The sequence below is a fragment of the Melanotaenia boesemani genome, chromosome 7, assembly GCF_017639745.1.
Source record: "Melanotaenia boesemani isolate fMelBoe1 chromosome 7, fMelBoe1.pri, whole genome shotgun sequence".
Classification (NCBI taxonomy): Eukaryota; Metazoa; Chordata; class Actinopteri; order Atheriniformes; family Melanotaeniidae; genus Melanotaenia; species Melanotaenia boesemani.
In genome coordinates, this window is record NC_055688.1 from 5,542,705 (window position 1) to 5,557,084 (window position 14,380).

Below are 14,380 nucleotides of genomic sequence, written 5' to 3' on the forward strand. Positions count from 1 at the left end.
GGTAACTGGCAACGTTTAGGTTATTTTAAATGTGAGACCAAAACATACCAGAATCTGCTTTGATGGTCTAATGTTTAGAGCTTTTAATTTATATACTTTGTGGATGAGATTTGAATCCAGTTCCTGTCCTGCACGCAGTTTGGGCGAAATCAATCTGTTGCCACACGCCATCAAAAACTCTATGCTGGAAAACATGAGTAAAGCAAATAGAAGAAAAAATCTTAGAACATGTACAACACAATTAAAACAATGCAGCAATACAATAAAACATGTTTTCCATTCCTTTTATGAGGATAAACTTAGCAGAAGATACACAGTCAAAATTTATCAGGTGGAAATTATAGTAATTTAACAAATGCATTTATATTAATTACTAAGTTAATAATGGACGTATGGACATCTGAGTAGTCAATTCACCACTTTTTAGACACGTATATAGATAATAATAATGACATTTAAGGGCATACCTGATATCAGCTGACAACTTTTCCTGAAAGGCATCCCTTATTTGGTCAGTAACCATCCTTTGGTCCCAGGATTTCTGGAACTCAAACCCATTCAGAATTTCATGTAACTTCTGCTTTGTGCGATGTTTGATGACACAACAGCTTCCCCGGAAGAAGAATGACATCCTTGTCTAAAGTATTGTGATGATGCATTTTAGCTGTAAATGCTTTGAGAGTTTTTCATGTGGGCATCATATAGATTGAGCAAATGTTCTCTAGTTGTGTTAGAAGCTTAAGAAATGTTTTGATTTCACAGAAACTGTTTGCAGAGCACTTTTTATCTTACTCATTTCACTTTGCATGAATGTGCCCGTTATAAAACTCACCTAAAAAACACCGTGTGTTTCACTAAGACAAGAAATAAAAGACAGCAACTTTTTTTTATTTTACCAATTATTATTCTTATTTTTATCTCCATTAGCTTTTAAATAAACTAATTATTGTCATTTGTGATCCAAATAAGTGGCCTTGTAGTTTAGAGGGTACCTGACTATTCAGTCTTGATTTCCTGTTAACAATTGCATTTTCAATTCATGATGGCCATATATCGGTTTTCTATGCAAAATATGGTTTTATAATGCCATTAACTCATGACAACTTCTAGCTCACACACATCATGCTGCTTTATTATTTTTCTGCAACAGCAGAACATGGCAACTCTTCTACTCAACAGTAGAATTTACTCTCCTGTTTCAACCATATTACTCTACCTCGTCTCCATTACAGAACCACACAATATAATCTCAACGAATGTGAAACTTATGTTAACTCAAATTAAGCTCATCTTACCATAGTTACACACAGTTTTTCGTCAGTAGCGGTGTTGTAACTTTGAAAATTGTAATTGGACTACCCACAATTGAAAAAGCGCTTAAGCAAAGCCGTTTATTTTAACGCCCGACTGTCTGACCTACCAGGTGTGAATGCACCTCAAATAAAGGAAAACATTTTGGTCTCCTAACAACATGATGTACCATCAGTGTTTGACAATTAAAAGTGTCTTTTTTTTTTTTTTTTTAATCAGCGCCAGAGCGCCATTTTGTAACTAACTTTGCAAAATGCAACGTAAGTATAGACTTAGCTAACTGATAACCAAATGTAAAAATGTTATTAAGGTGTAAATTTATTTTTATCTTTTCTTTGTTTGGGATGTCCAATTACCAAAGTGCTTCTGAGTCTCATATCTTAGTGACTGCCGTAACCCTCCAGTCCTGTCTTGTGTTCCGGCCTGGCCTGCTGAGGTCATAGGCCTGAAGAGTTCTCTCATCTCGTTTTCCACCGCTGTACGAGTTATGTTAGCGACAGACCAGCCTGTCCTCTGTTGCTCAAGAGACGAAGACAACGATGTAATGACTTCAGGAGATGACAAAATATTTCTTAGCACACCAATAGTCTCTTGCAGTACCTCAGATTCACTTCTTCCATTCATTTCGAGTGGGACCCAAAGACGACCCTGTTCCTGCTTCAACAAATTGCTTTCCTTCCGTTTCCACTATACGTTTTCCTCACACATACATACATTCTTCCAGATTAGGAATATATGAATGTGAAAGAAAGAATGTATGTATGTAAGAGGAGAAATAGATGTATGTAAGTGTGAGAATGAATTATGGCCTATACAGTACGGCCCCTCATATTATTATCTTTATTATTTTTCTTAAAGTAAAATTTATTCCAATAAATCTTGTTTATCGGGTTTTTTATCTTGTTTTTGTTGGGTTTTTTTGTTTTGTTTTGTTTTGTTTGTTTGTTTGTTTGTTTGTTTTGTTTTGTTTTGTTTGTTTGTTTTGTTTGTTTGTTTTGTTTGTTTTGTTTTGTTTGTTTTCCAAACTTGACACCAGCTGAACATATGATTAAAATGTTTTCTGACGAATATAATTAAGCAGGCACATAAATATTTTCATCTGGAACTAGCCTACTTTTGTCTTGAGTCTGATGGAAAAGGTCTTTTCTACTAGAGTTAAATGTCATAAAGGTGGTGACTGATATCTGCTGAGGTACCTGCCATAAAGAATTTAAGATCCACTGATTTAAAGAAAAGAATTATTTTCATTAAACTTCTAAAAATCACGTGTGTTCTCGTTACATGTTCATAAATGGTACATTAAGTGTTACCAGATGGTGAGTAAAACTGACGTAGAAGCCAGCGAGCTGGTAGTTGTTTTCCTAGTAACACTGGTTCTTGCTTCCAGGACAGCCGGAATAACAGCTGTTACAGTGTCAGGATTCATCTCAGGCACTGCTGCCAACTCCTCAGTAAGAAAAGAGGCTATTGGCTGCTAAAAGTCACTAAATTACGTCATCATCACCCTGTTACATATAGTTGGAATGGATGCTACTGTGGAGAGGAATGTCGTTGGAAAGGCAAAAATTGATGAAAAGACTAGCTTTAGAACAGAAAAATAAATAAATGAAATAAAAATAATAATATTAATAATAATAAATAGATAAATAAAATAAAAAGAAATTCTTCGTTCAACATTTTCTTTGTTTTTTTTGTTTTTTTTTTAGTTTATTTTAATTAAGCGTAGTTTGGTTTTTACTTAGGAGTCTGCAACATGTCACAACGCCTTTTTAAATATTTTCTTCCACTCTTCATTAATAAACATGACTATCTGGCGGTAAGCCAGCACGGGATCCTTCAGCAGCATCTTTGTACGCTTCATTTTCAGCCTGGTCATGAAACAGAGGCGATCATCTCCTGCACCGGGGGAGGGGTCTTTTCAGCACTGACCCCACATTGAGAAGAATAAACTACGTTCATTGACATCAGTCTCCAAAAGTCTCCAATACTAGAAAAAGTCGCTAGATTTGTCGCTGGTCGCTTTGTTGAAAAAAGGTTGCTAGAGGGGTCTGAAGATTCGCTAAATATAGCGACAAAGTCACTGACCCCAGGTAAGCTAGTCGTTGCTAACCACGAGTGGAAATGTGGGTGTGGTCTGATTTGGATGTTCTCAGATGCTGAAGGAGGAAAACAGAGCAGATTCCAACAGCAGGACTTAAAATAAAATCTGACCTGAAAACACTTAACTGTGAAATTGTGGTCATGAACTGGCTCAGAACCAAAACCAGGTTTGGCTCAGTGGAAGAGGTCCAGCAGGATGTTAACACCGACATGTGATGAGCTCATTTAAACCTGCAGCCGACCGTCCCTCTGCTCCACTGTATCCTGACTGGACCTTCAGCCAGAAACACTTCATACATGTGCGCATGTGTGTGTGTGTGTGTGTGCAGCAGAACCAGCAGCAGGAAGGTCACATTAATGGTGATGAAATATTGAAGTGACCTCTGCTCCCCTGCTGAAACCGTCACTGAGCGGAGGAATTTTCCGGGTCATGATTCCATTTGGAGGATCTGATTAAAGCCCGGACACTTTCCACACCAATAATGATAATATAGATAAAAATAAAATTATTTAAAAAACCCAGCAAAGATGGAGCTGGCGAGTCAAAGCCGCTGCACACGCTCTGATTGAATTCCAGCATTTTCTTTCCCCTCCGGAGGAGCCAAAGTTTGATCTTTACTAATTGATATGTCCCGGCTCGGCACATGAATCTCACAGAGCTCATACCTTGGGCCAATTTAGCTGTTCCACTGGCTGAGTTTTAATTGAGTCCACATTAAAATTTACTTATAAAATAATAATGGGCTCCCATGCAAATGAGCCCATCCTCATATTGCTGCAGCTGCATTTGCATATCCACAAGCAGTCTGGGAGTTCAGAAATCAATATAGATGATTAATAATATATGGGCTACAGGAATAATTAAATTCATTTGATGCAGGGACTCAGTCAGCCTTGGCAAAGCAAAGGTGCAATTTTGCCACTATTTCATTTAATCCAAGTTGCCTGGATGGCTGTTTCAATTACATGCATTGAAATAATAATAATGTGTGTTAAAGAAAAATTAGGCTTTCAAATATGTGTTATTTCATTTCATGGAGTGGGTTATGGGATGAATCCTTCTTTCTCGCCACATTAACATATTGCACCAAACTGCTAAATGAAATTGCTCTTTAATTTGTGCCCGTGCAGCTCATCCCAGCGGCAGCAGGACGCATCCTAACATGTTTACACACTGTCAGGATGGAATAAGTCAAAGTGTTGAGGAAACTTCAGGAAAACTGATTCAGATCCAGCTGAAACTTTGCATTAATCTTTTTCAAATGTTTGTATTTATGTAGCTGTAAAATACTGGAAAATAATAAGAAGTCTGAACAAAAATTTATTAATGACACGAACACACAGAGAGTATGTTATTTTTTCTTCTCATTTTATCTCTAATTTAATTAGTTTTATACCATTTAAAAAAAAGTTCTTATTTCTCTTTTTATTTATATTCCAATTTTTCAATTAAAAATTATTTTCATTTTAATCACATTTTCCTATTTCATTCACACATGAAAGCTTTACATGAATTAATTTAAATATCTTCATAAAAAAATAAAATTAATAATAAATGTAAAAAAAATCCTTCAATATTCGGACTGTTATTCCTCCATCCATCCATTCATCCATCCATCCATCTTTTACTGCTTGTCCGAGGTCAGGTCACATGGGGCGGCTTCCCAACCAGGGCAGCCCAGACTTCCCTCTCTCCACCCACTTCTTCCAGTCCATCTGGAGCAAGCTTCAGGCATTCCCATGCTAGCCAAGACGTAGTCCCTCCAGCATGTCCTGGGTCTTCTCCAGGGCCTCCTCCAGCTGGGACATCCCTGGAACACCTCACCAGAGAGGCGTCAAAGAGGCCCTGTTAGGTCTCTGCAATCTCATTCTTTCACCACTACTCCCCCACTTGGGCAGGATCTAAAACTCTTCATGAAAACCCAAATGAAATCAAGAAATACCTTCAGATAATATATACATACACATATATATATATATACATATATATATATATATATATGTATATATATATATAGATAGATAGATAGATAGATAGATAGATAGATAGATAGATAGACAGATAGATAGAAGTCAGTGGTTCTGCTGAGCTGACAACCTGGATGAGATCCTTTGCCCCCTGAAATCCACCACTTGTTGTCTTGATGACATTCAACAGCTACACAACTTCGACACTAAATAACTGTTTTGATGTCTACCAGTCAGGTTTTCAGCCACACGACAGCACTGAGACTGCTTGAGTCTTCAATGGCATCTGCTTGAGGACAGATAGCGAAAACATTTCTAACCTGGTACAACTGGATCGACCAGAGCATATATAATAGAACATCGATAATAATAGACCTGCTGGAAAACTGGGTAGGACTTTCTGACACACAAATGTAAAAGGCAGGAACTACTTTGTGTCTAGAGGTAACTATGAACCTAAGAGAACTGAAATAACCTGGGGAATTCCCCAATGCTCCATCTTGGGGCCCTCAGCTTCAAACATTCATCCATCCATCCATTTTCTGCCACTTATCCGGAGTCGGGTCACGGGGGCAGATGCCTAAGCAGGGAAACCCTGCCCGAGCCACCTCATTTGGCTCTTCTTGATGTGGAGGAGCAGCGGCTCTACTCTGAGCCCCTCCCGGATCACCGAGCTTCTCACCCTATCGCTAAGGGAGAGCCCGGCTACCCTGCGGAGAAAACTCATTTCGGCCGCTTGTACTCGCGATCTTGTTCTTTCGGTCACTACCCACAGCTTATGACCATAGGTGAGGGCTGCGCCTAGAAACTCTATCCATAAAAGTTATGAACAGAATCGGTGACAAAGGCCTTGGTGGAGTCCAACCCCTCACTGAAAACAATTCTGATTTACTGCCGGCAATGCGGACCAAGTTCTGACACTGGTCGTACAGGGACCGGACAGCTTGTACAAGTGGGTCCGGCACTCCATACTCCCATAGTACCCCCCACAGGAGTACCTGGGGGACACGGTCGAATGCGTTCTCCAAGTCCACAAAACACATGTAGATTGGTTGAGCAAACTCCCATGCCCCCTCAAAGACCCTGAAGAGGGTGTAGAGCTGGTCCACTGTTCCACGGCCAGAACGAAAACCACACTGCTCCTCCTCAATCCGAGGTTCGACTATCCGATGAACCCTCCTCTCAAGCACCCCTGAATAGACCTTACCAGGGAGGCTGAGGAGTGTGATCCCCCTGTAGTTGGAGCACACCCTCCGGTCCCACTTTTTGAAGAGGGGGACCACCACCCCAGTCTACCAGTCCAGGAGAACTGTCCCCGATGACCACGCAATGCTGCAGAGGCGTGTGAGTCAAGACAGCCCTACAGCATCCAGAGCCTTAAGGAACTCTGGGTGGACCTCATCCACCCCCGGGGCCTTGCCACTGAGGAGCTTTTTAACCACCTCAGCAACCTCAGCCCCAAAGATAGGAGAGCCAGCACCAGCTACCCCAGACTCTGCTTCCTCAACGGAAGACGTGTTGGTGGGATTGAGAAGGTCTTTGAAGTATTCCCTCCACCGCCTCACAACGTCCCGAGTCGAGGTCAGCAGCCCCCCATCCCCACTGTACACAGTGTTGACAGAGCACTGCTTTCCCCTCCTGAGCCGCCGGATGGTGGGCCAGAATCTTCTCGAAGCCGTCCGGAAGTCATTCTCCATGGCCTCTCCAAACTCCTCCCATGCCCGAGTTTTCCCTGCTTAGCTCGCCGATACCCATCAACTGCCTCTGGAGTCCCGTAGGCCAAAAAGGCCTGATAGGACTCCTTCTTCAGCTTGACGGCATCCCTTATTGCCGGTGTCCACCAACGAGTTCGGGGGTTACCGCCATGACAGGCACTGACGACCTTACGGCCACAGCTGTAGCTGGCTGCCTCGACAATAGAGGCACGGAACACAGCCCATTCGGACTCAATGTCCCCCGCCTCACCTGGGACAAGTTTGATGGCACCGCTACAAAGTTGATCATCGAACTGCGGCCTAGAGTGTCCTGGTGCCAAGTGCACATGTGGACACTCTTATGCCTGAACAAGGTGTTCGTTATGGACAGTCCATGACGACCACAGAAGTCCAACAACAAAACACCACTCGGATTTAGATTAGGGGGGCCGTTCCTCCCAATCACGCCCCTCCAGGTCTCGCTGTCATTGCCCACGTGAGCATTGAAGTCCCCCAGCAGAACGAGGGAGTCCCCAGAAGGAGCACTGTCCAACACCCCTTCCAAGGACTCCAAAAAGGGTGGGTACTCTGAACTGTTATTTGGTGCATAAGCACAAACAACAGTCAGGACCCGTCCTCCCACCCGAAGGCGGAGAGAGGCTACCCTTTCGTCCACCGGGGTAAACCCCAACGTACAGGTGCCAAGTCGGGGGGCAATGAACATGCCCACACCTGCTCGCTGCCTCTCACCAGGAGCAACTCCAGAATAGAAGAGGGCCCAGCCGCTCTCAAGGACAGTGGTTCCAGAGCCCAAGCCGTGCGTTGAGGTAAGTCCAACTATATCTAGCCTGAACCGCTCAACCTCGCGTACCAGCTCAGGCTCCTTCCCCGCCAGAGAGGTGACATTCCACGTCCCTAGAGCTAACTTTGCAGCCGAGGATCAGACCGCCAGGGTCCCCTCCTCTGGCAGCAGCCCAGCTCACACTGCACCCGACCCCTATGGCCCCTCCTGCAGGTGGTGAGCCCACGGCTTCAAAGAATGATGTTTAAAACCACAACAAAGCCAGAAATCTGGAAAAAGTCATGGACTCAGACCTGTTTGTCAAATAATTGACTTCAAAACCCAGCTGTTAGTTTACAAAGCACTGAATGGTTTAGAAATTAAATTATTAAGGCTCTTCTGATATGAATCAACCAGATCCCTCAGGTCATCAGGGTCAGGTCTACTTTCTGTTCCCAGAGTCAGAACTACAGTCTGATCAGAAGAGTCTGGTCAGAGAAAAATACAGGACAAGGACACATTATGTAACCAACTTCCTGTGCTCATGTAGGAGTTTCAGCTCCTCCGTGTAACTTCAGTTACAGGACTACAGACACAAAACATTACAAATGTAATAGAGTCTTTATAAGTTGTTTGAGCTTCAGCAAGTGTCTCAGAGTTTCTCTGCACAAATTTCTTCCCACCAGAAATCCACTTTGCTCCTCCCCTTCTGTCACCTGTCCCCTCACTCTCAGATCTGTTGTCAGGAAGTGATGTTCTTTGTCATTGTGACATGGTGTCTGACAGTGAAACGATTCTTATTTCTGTCCAGACTGCAGGAGTCAGACCTGGTATTGTGCAGTCTGGTGCTCTTGGTTTCAGTTTACATGCACAGCAACAATCTGATGAATACCAGATTGATTATTCAAGTGGCATTTTATCAGATAATGGCGTCTGCGTATGTGCAACAGACTGTCGCTTCTGGGGTCTTTTTCCAACTTTTTTTGTTGAAAATACAGAACACAAATGAAATAAAACATGTAGACTATTTTGCAGCTTATTGCAGAAAAGTTGTGAAGTGTGGTTTCTCAGCCTCAGGATGCTGCTGGCAACAACCACCACAGGAACACATAATCAATATCACTGTGCCATCAAAACTTGTCAAACAGAGTTATTAAATCAGAAAGCTACATAGTGCTACTCAAAAACATCGGTTTTAAGAGAGGATTTTGTCTTTTCAGCTGGATGGTCGTGTTTGGAGCTGCTTCACTGCGCTCCAACCTCAGAGGAGGAACTAGTGATTCTGAGCTAGTGCTGGGCAATATATCAAGATTTTCAAACATATTGAGACCTTATCACACACGATATATCATCATCATCATCATAGATAGCTGGTTTTGGGTTAAAAGTTGTTGGTTTTTTTGCATTCTGCACAGCTGTATTTTTGTTTTGGTCATTGAAAAGTATTTTTCATTCATTTTGTTTTAATGCACATGTGCTGCTGATTCTTAATAAAAGTGTATTTACTTAAGGCTGTAAATACAAACTTTCTCTTTTGTTACTTGATAAATAAGGAATTGATATATATCATATATCATGATTCAGGTAAAAAAGAAATATCAAGATATGAAATTTGGTTCATATTAAGCAGCCCTTTTCTGAGCCAGATATTTGTATCAAACAAGAAGATACAAACCTGCTCTGGCTCTGCTGATAATCCATACAGGGAGGGGCAGGACTATAGTTTGATGGGCAGTTAAATGCAAACTAGAACAATACCATTATGTTCTGAAGACAGCAAGTTTAGTGATACAGGTCATTTGCACAAATCAGGAGTTAAATGCGAGAGAAAAGTGAAGAAATGAGCAAAAACTGAAAAAGAAGCAGCATCTGGCAGCATGGCAGTGATGCTGGAGACTGAAAAGCTGAATGCAGAATTTGTATAATGAACATATACAAACCTTGACACCTGTCTGTGTAGCTGGAGAACAGACAACCCTCAGGCCAAAGTCTGAAACAGAAAAAAATCCGAGTCAGATGAGATTAGAATTTCAGTCTCTGCAAAGAGGCCGATCTACCATCAATTTCCACCTGTTTAATGATGTAAAAACTCCTCCCAGGATCATTTCAGGGAGAAGTCTTGACGCTGCTCCTACGGATCTGAATCAGTAGCATAAGGTTTTTCTAGGCTTCACATTTTGCAGAGACCAGGTTGGATAAAAACCCACAACCGTTGCAGGTCATGTGACGCAGGACTGAAAGTTGACTTCAGATGCTCAGTGGAGAAAACCAGGAAAATCTGATGAATCTGATCAGAAATTCCAGTTCTGATCGGTTGTGGTTTTCCAGATGTTTCACCTGCCGGATGTTGGTTATCAAGCTGTGTACCTATTTCACTGACATCCTACTTGCTGTAAATCAACCCAGCTGATATCAGCTGATCGTCACGGACATTCAGCTGCAACTTGCTGGAGTTCGGGTGAGTGTCGGGAAGAGGGGGCGGGGAGGTTACGGGCATCATGTTGCTGACATCCTGTTTGCTGCTCAGTTCTGCCAAGATGATGTCAACAACACCCAGAATCCTCAGCCGCCTCTAATGAATGCGCTCCATCTCCTAATGACTGAGTAATCACATTATTTGCAGCCTCGACTTTATTCCGACGGTGGCGCCTGCATCTGGTAATTGCCAGGCCGGGGCGGCGAGCGTGAGCAGCATTTGCATCCCGCACTGGGGAGCTGCATCGCAAATGATTCTGCTGAATTGTTTTTGCAACAGGAATGTCCGATCCAATAAAGTTAATGATCTTGAAAGACGTGGAGGCAGAAGAGGAGGAGGGAAAGCAAATCGATTAAAATGCAGATGTTCGCCATTTGAAGGAGGCTCTGATGGCAGCCATATCTCCATGTAATTAAGCTTTTTTTCTTTTTCTTTTTTTTTACTTTTCAGAATCAGCTTCCTGTTTGGCTCCACATTCATCACTTTGTGCTCCTGTAAAGTGAATAATGCAGCGAGTTCTTCCTCATCTGATGAGAAGCATCATTATGTAGCGTATTAACTGTAATTTCCTTCTTAATCTTAATTTGAGAACATCCAGTTAATCACATCAGATTCTCTCATTCTGGAATCAGATCAAAAGCAGATATTTAAACTCTGTCAGACGTCACTGCTCAAACTGTTTAAATAAAGTTTCACACATGAAATTTGATCATCTGAAACAAATACAGTGAAGAACACAAAGGAACAGTCCACTGAATTTACACAGATTCCTGCAGTTTATCCAGATGCACTGTGGGTAATGTAGTGTTTCTGATTAATGTTGTACCACAATGTGAGGAACATTTATCTGTTCAGAAACTTTCATTCTCACATGAGGTGTTAGAAACAGAAAATAGATCCAGACGAGGAGCAATACGTAAGAAAATGGATGGAGAAGTCTACAGAACCTCTACCTGGATTTAGGAGGCTTCTTTTTGGAAACTACATTATAAAAATAGTTTTACACATTACTTTACAAACCCAGGAAAACATCCAGCTAGCTTTGACTTCTAGCCGTCCTTTAGCAGAAAAGCTGCTGTTTGTGATGTGAATAATACTGAAACAGTGCAAATAAAGAAACAAAACCACACAAATCCAGTTTCTTCCACAGAAAATTGCACACTGCCCACTAAAAGGCATTAACCTTATGCTGAGTCGGTTTTTAGTCACTTCTCATATGTATTGTTTGGTGATGCTGCTGAATGTGTCACGTTATGTTTTTTTCTGCAAACCCAACCAGAATTGTACATAATTACAGAATAGTGAGAAGCACAATAACGTTTACTTTCAGTATGTTAGACAAACATCATTTAACCAAACTACAGAGAACTCACCTTTGCTGTAGTCCAGAGAGCTGGTGTTCTCCTGCAGTAACATGTCGGATGTATTTCCTCCTTTCACTGCAACCTTTTATGTCATGATTTCCAGGCTGATGAGACATCCTCCACTATGGGTGTTTTATTTTCTTTCTATAAGCAAAACAAATCTAACAAATTGATAGAATCTGTTTGGGGGGAATAACTCTTGCTCTGCTGAACCGTCACACTCTAACACGCCTCTTCTGCAGCTCACAGAAATAAAACACATGGTAACACATGGATGTTGTTTGCCTTTGTTTTCGTTTCATACGGAAGTTTCGCTGTTATGTTTCAGACATAATCCTTTATGGAAAGTGATGATATTAAGAGATCTTTATGACTGATTAATTGTGGAATCAGGTAATTTTGACATCCCTAAATACATATGACCCTTTTCCACTAGTACCTACACAGCCCACTTCAGTTTCAGGGATTTTCCAACTGGGCTTTCCCGCCATGTACATCGTTTTTTAATCACTGAAAATGTCCTAATTGGCAAAGCAAGGCAACGAAAGATTCAAAGTGCATAACAGAGACAAACATCAAGAAATAAAAAGCATCAGTTTAAAATAAAAAAAGACAAAGAAAAAGAAAGAACATAAGATAAAAACAGCATTAAACATGATCAAGTTTTAAAATTCAAGCTTAAAAGAAGCACAGTAAATTTGGACTTTTAAATAAAAGCTATTGTATCTTTGTCTCCTTTTCCTTTTCTCTACTCTCCTTTTAACTTCTCTTCAATACTCTCCTTTTCTCTCGCTCTCTCTCGCTCTCTGTCCCCTCCGGTCAGGTCCATCAAGATTATATAAATTTCATAATTCCAAATAAATGATATAAAATAATATATTTAAATACATAAATAAATAATGAGATTATCAAGAGGAGCCTTATACCCATAAAGCTCCCCTTGGCAAAGCAAATTTGTTTGGCACAATCCAGCAGCCAGACCATCATTCTGCTGCCACCATGCTGAACAGGACAAGTTAGAAAAAAGAAAATAAAAAAACTGAGACTAATTAAATGCAGCAGAGAACATGTGGGTCTGTAACATGGATTTAAATAAACTGTAACCTGTGAGTGTTTTAGGAAGTTCCCTGGACAGCATGAGGGAGTTTAGCTAGGACTTTATTAAAACCTGGCAACCGCGACTGTGTGACGACATCGCTGCTAAACAGCAGAATAAGTAGACCATGCCATTTTATTAGTAGCACTCTGGAAAAGTCAGGGAGAGTTTGGGAACCGCTGCAGATGAGAGGATACGAAAAAGACCACGTACAAAGGCCGATAGAGACTCAGTCTGAAACACTCATTTATGGCCATACCCTACTATTTTAACTCTAAAGTACTTAAAAACATAACAGCTAACCAAAGTGCTGCACAGTAAATGTTACAAAATAGCATAAAAACAGCTCAAAACAAAGTGTAAAACCAGTTAAACATCAGCTGCTGGCTGCTGATGTGACCTCTGACCTTTGAGGTTTTTTTTTTTTTTACTAAACGAAAAGGAGGAAAAAACCAACGAAACTGAAGCTGAGTTCTTGATACTGATTCATGTTTTAAATGACCTTCCTCTCACTGTTAACTGTGCTGATGTGATATATTGACCAGTTTGGGGGCTTTGCCATAAATGCTCCATTTAAATAAGGTCACTGCTCCTGTTAATCCTGCGCACTCATCATAACATTCATTGGTTTATGCGTCTTGTTTTATCCCCTTCGTCACTGTTGCTTATATAAAATTTACTCTCCAGCACTCATGTCATCCTGTGTTTGGTGGGTCGTCGTTTCAAGCTGCTGCTGCAAAAACTGGGCAGATTTATTTCTAGAGCTCACTGATATTTCTTATGTTTGCTCTTGTTTTGTTCATATTCATGATATCTAAATTATCATTTAGTTTTAGTAATGATTTAATATCTGAATCGCATGAGTTTCATCTGGCTTTAGTAAACTAAATAAAATACTAATTTAATCATGTTAATGAGTTGGGAGAAGCTGTTTCAGTTGTTAGTTAGCATTAATAAATGCCCGGTATTAATAATCAGTAAATGTATAAATAAAAAACTTTAATTATGGGACACCACAGAGAAATAATAGGAACTAATAAGTAAACATTGGTATCAGCGTTGATGGTACATGAGGTCAAATACATGGAAGTACACATGGTGGATGAAGTCCAACAGAAAACCTAAATCAGACTAAAGTGTGTGGAGTCGTGGGGAGCAGAGCTTCCCTCTCTGAACCCGTCACAGAATGACTGGAGGAGGTCTTTTATACAGGAACACTGGACCCAGGTGTTCCCAGTAACACCAGCACGCCTACCAGGCACACAAAACACACGAGATGAAGACAAAGAGGTGGGGTCGCCACGGTAACGTTAGCTTGATGAGAGAGCTGATTGGGTCACCCTCCCTCCTCTTTACCAAACACGGTGATGAGGTCTGACGTCTTCCCACCTCCACACAACCAGGTTCAGTTCGACTCTGTTGAGTTTTTTTTAGTGTCAAACATTTCATCACAGCTTTTGTCCCCCTGCATTAGTTTTATTTGGTTATTGTCTCATTTTTAAAAAGGAAAAGACTCTCACTGTTTCTGATTGTATGATTGTAGCTGGTACTTTAAAGTTTTTTTTTTCTTCATGTGCAGCTCTCATTACC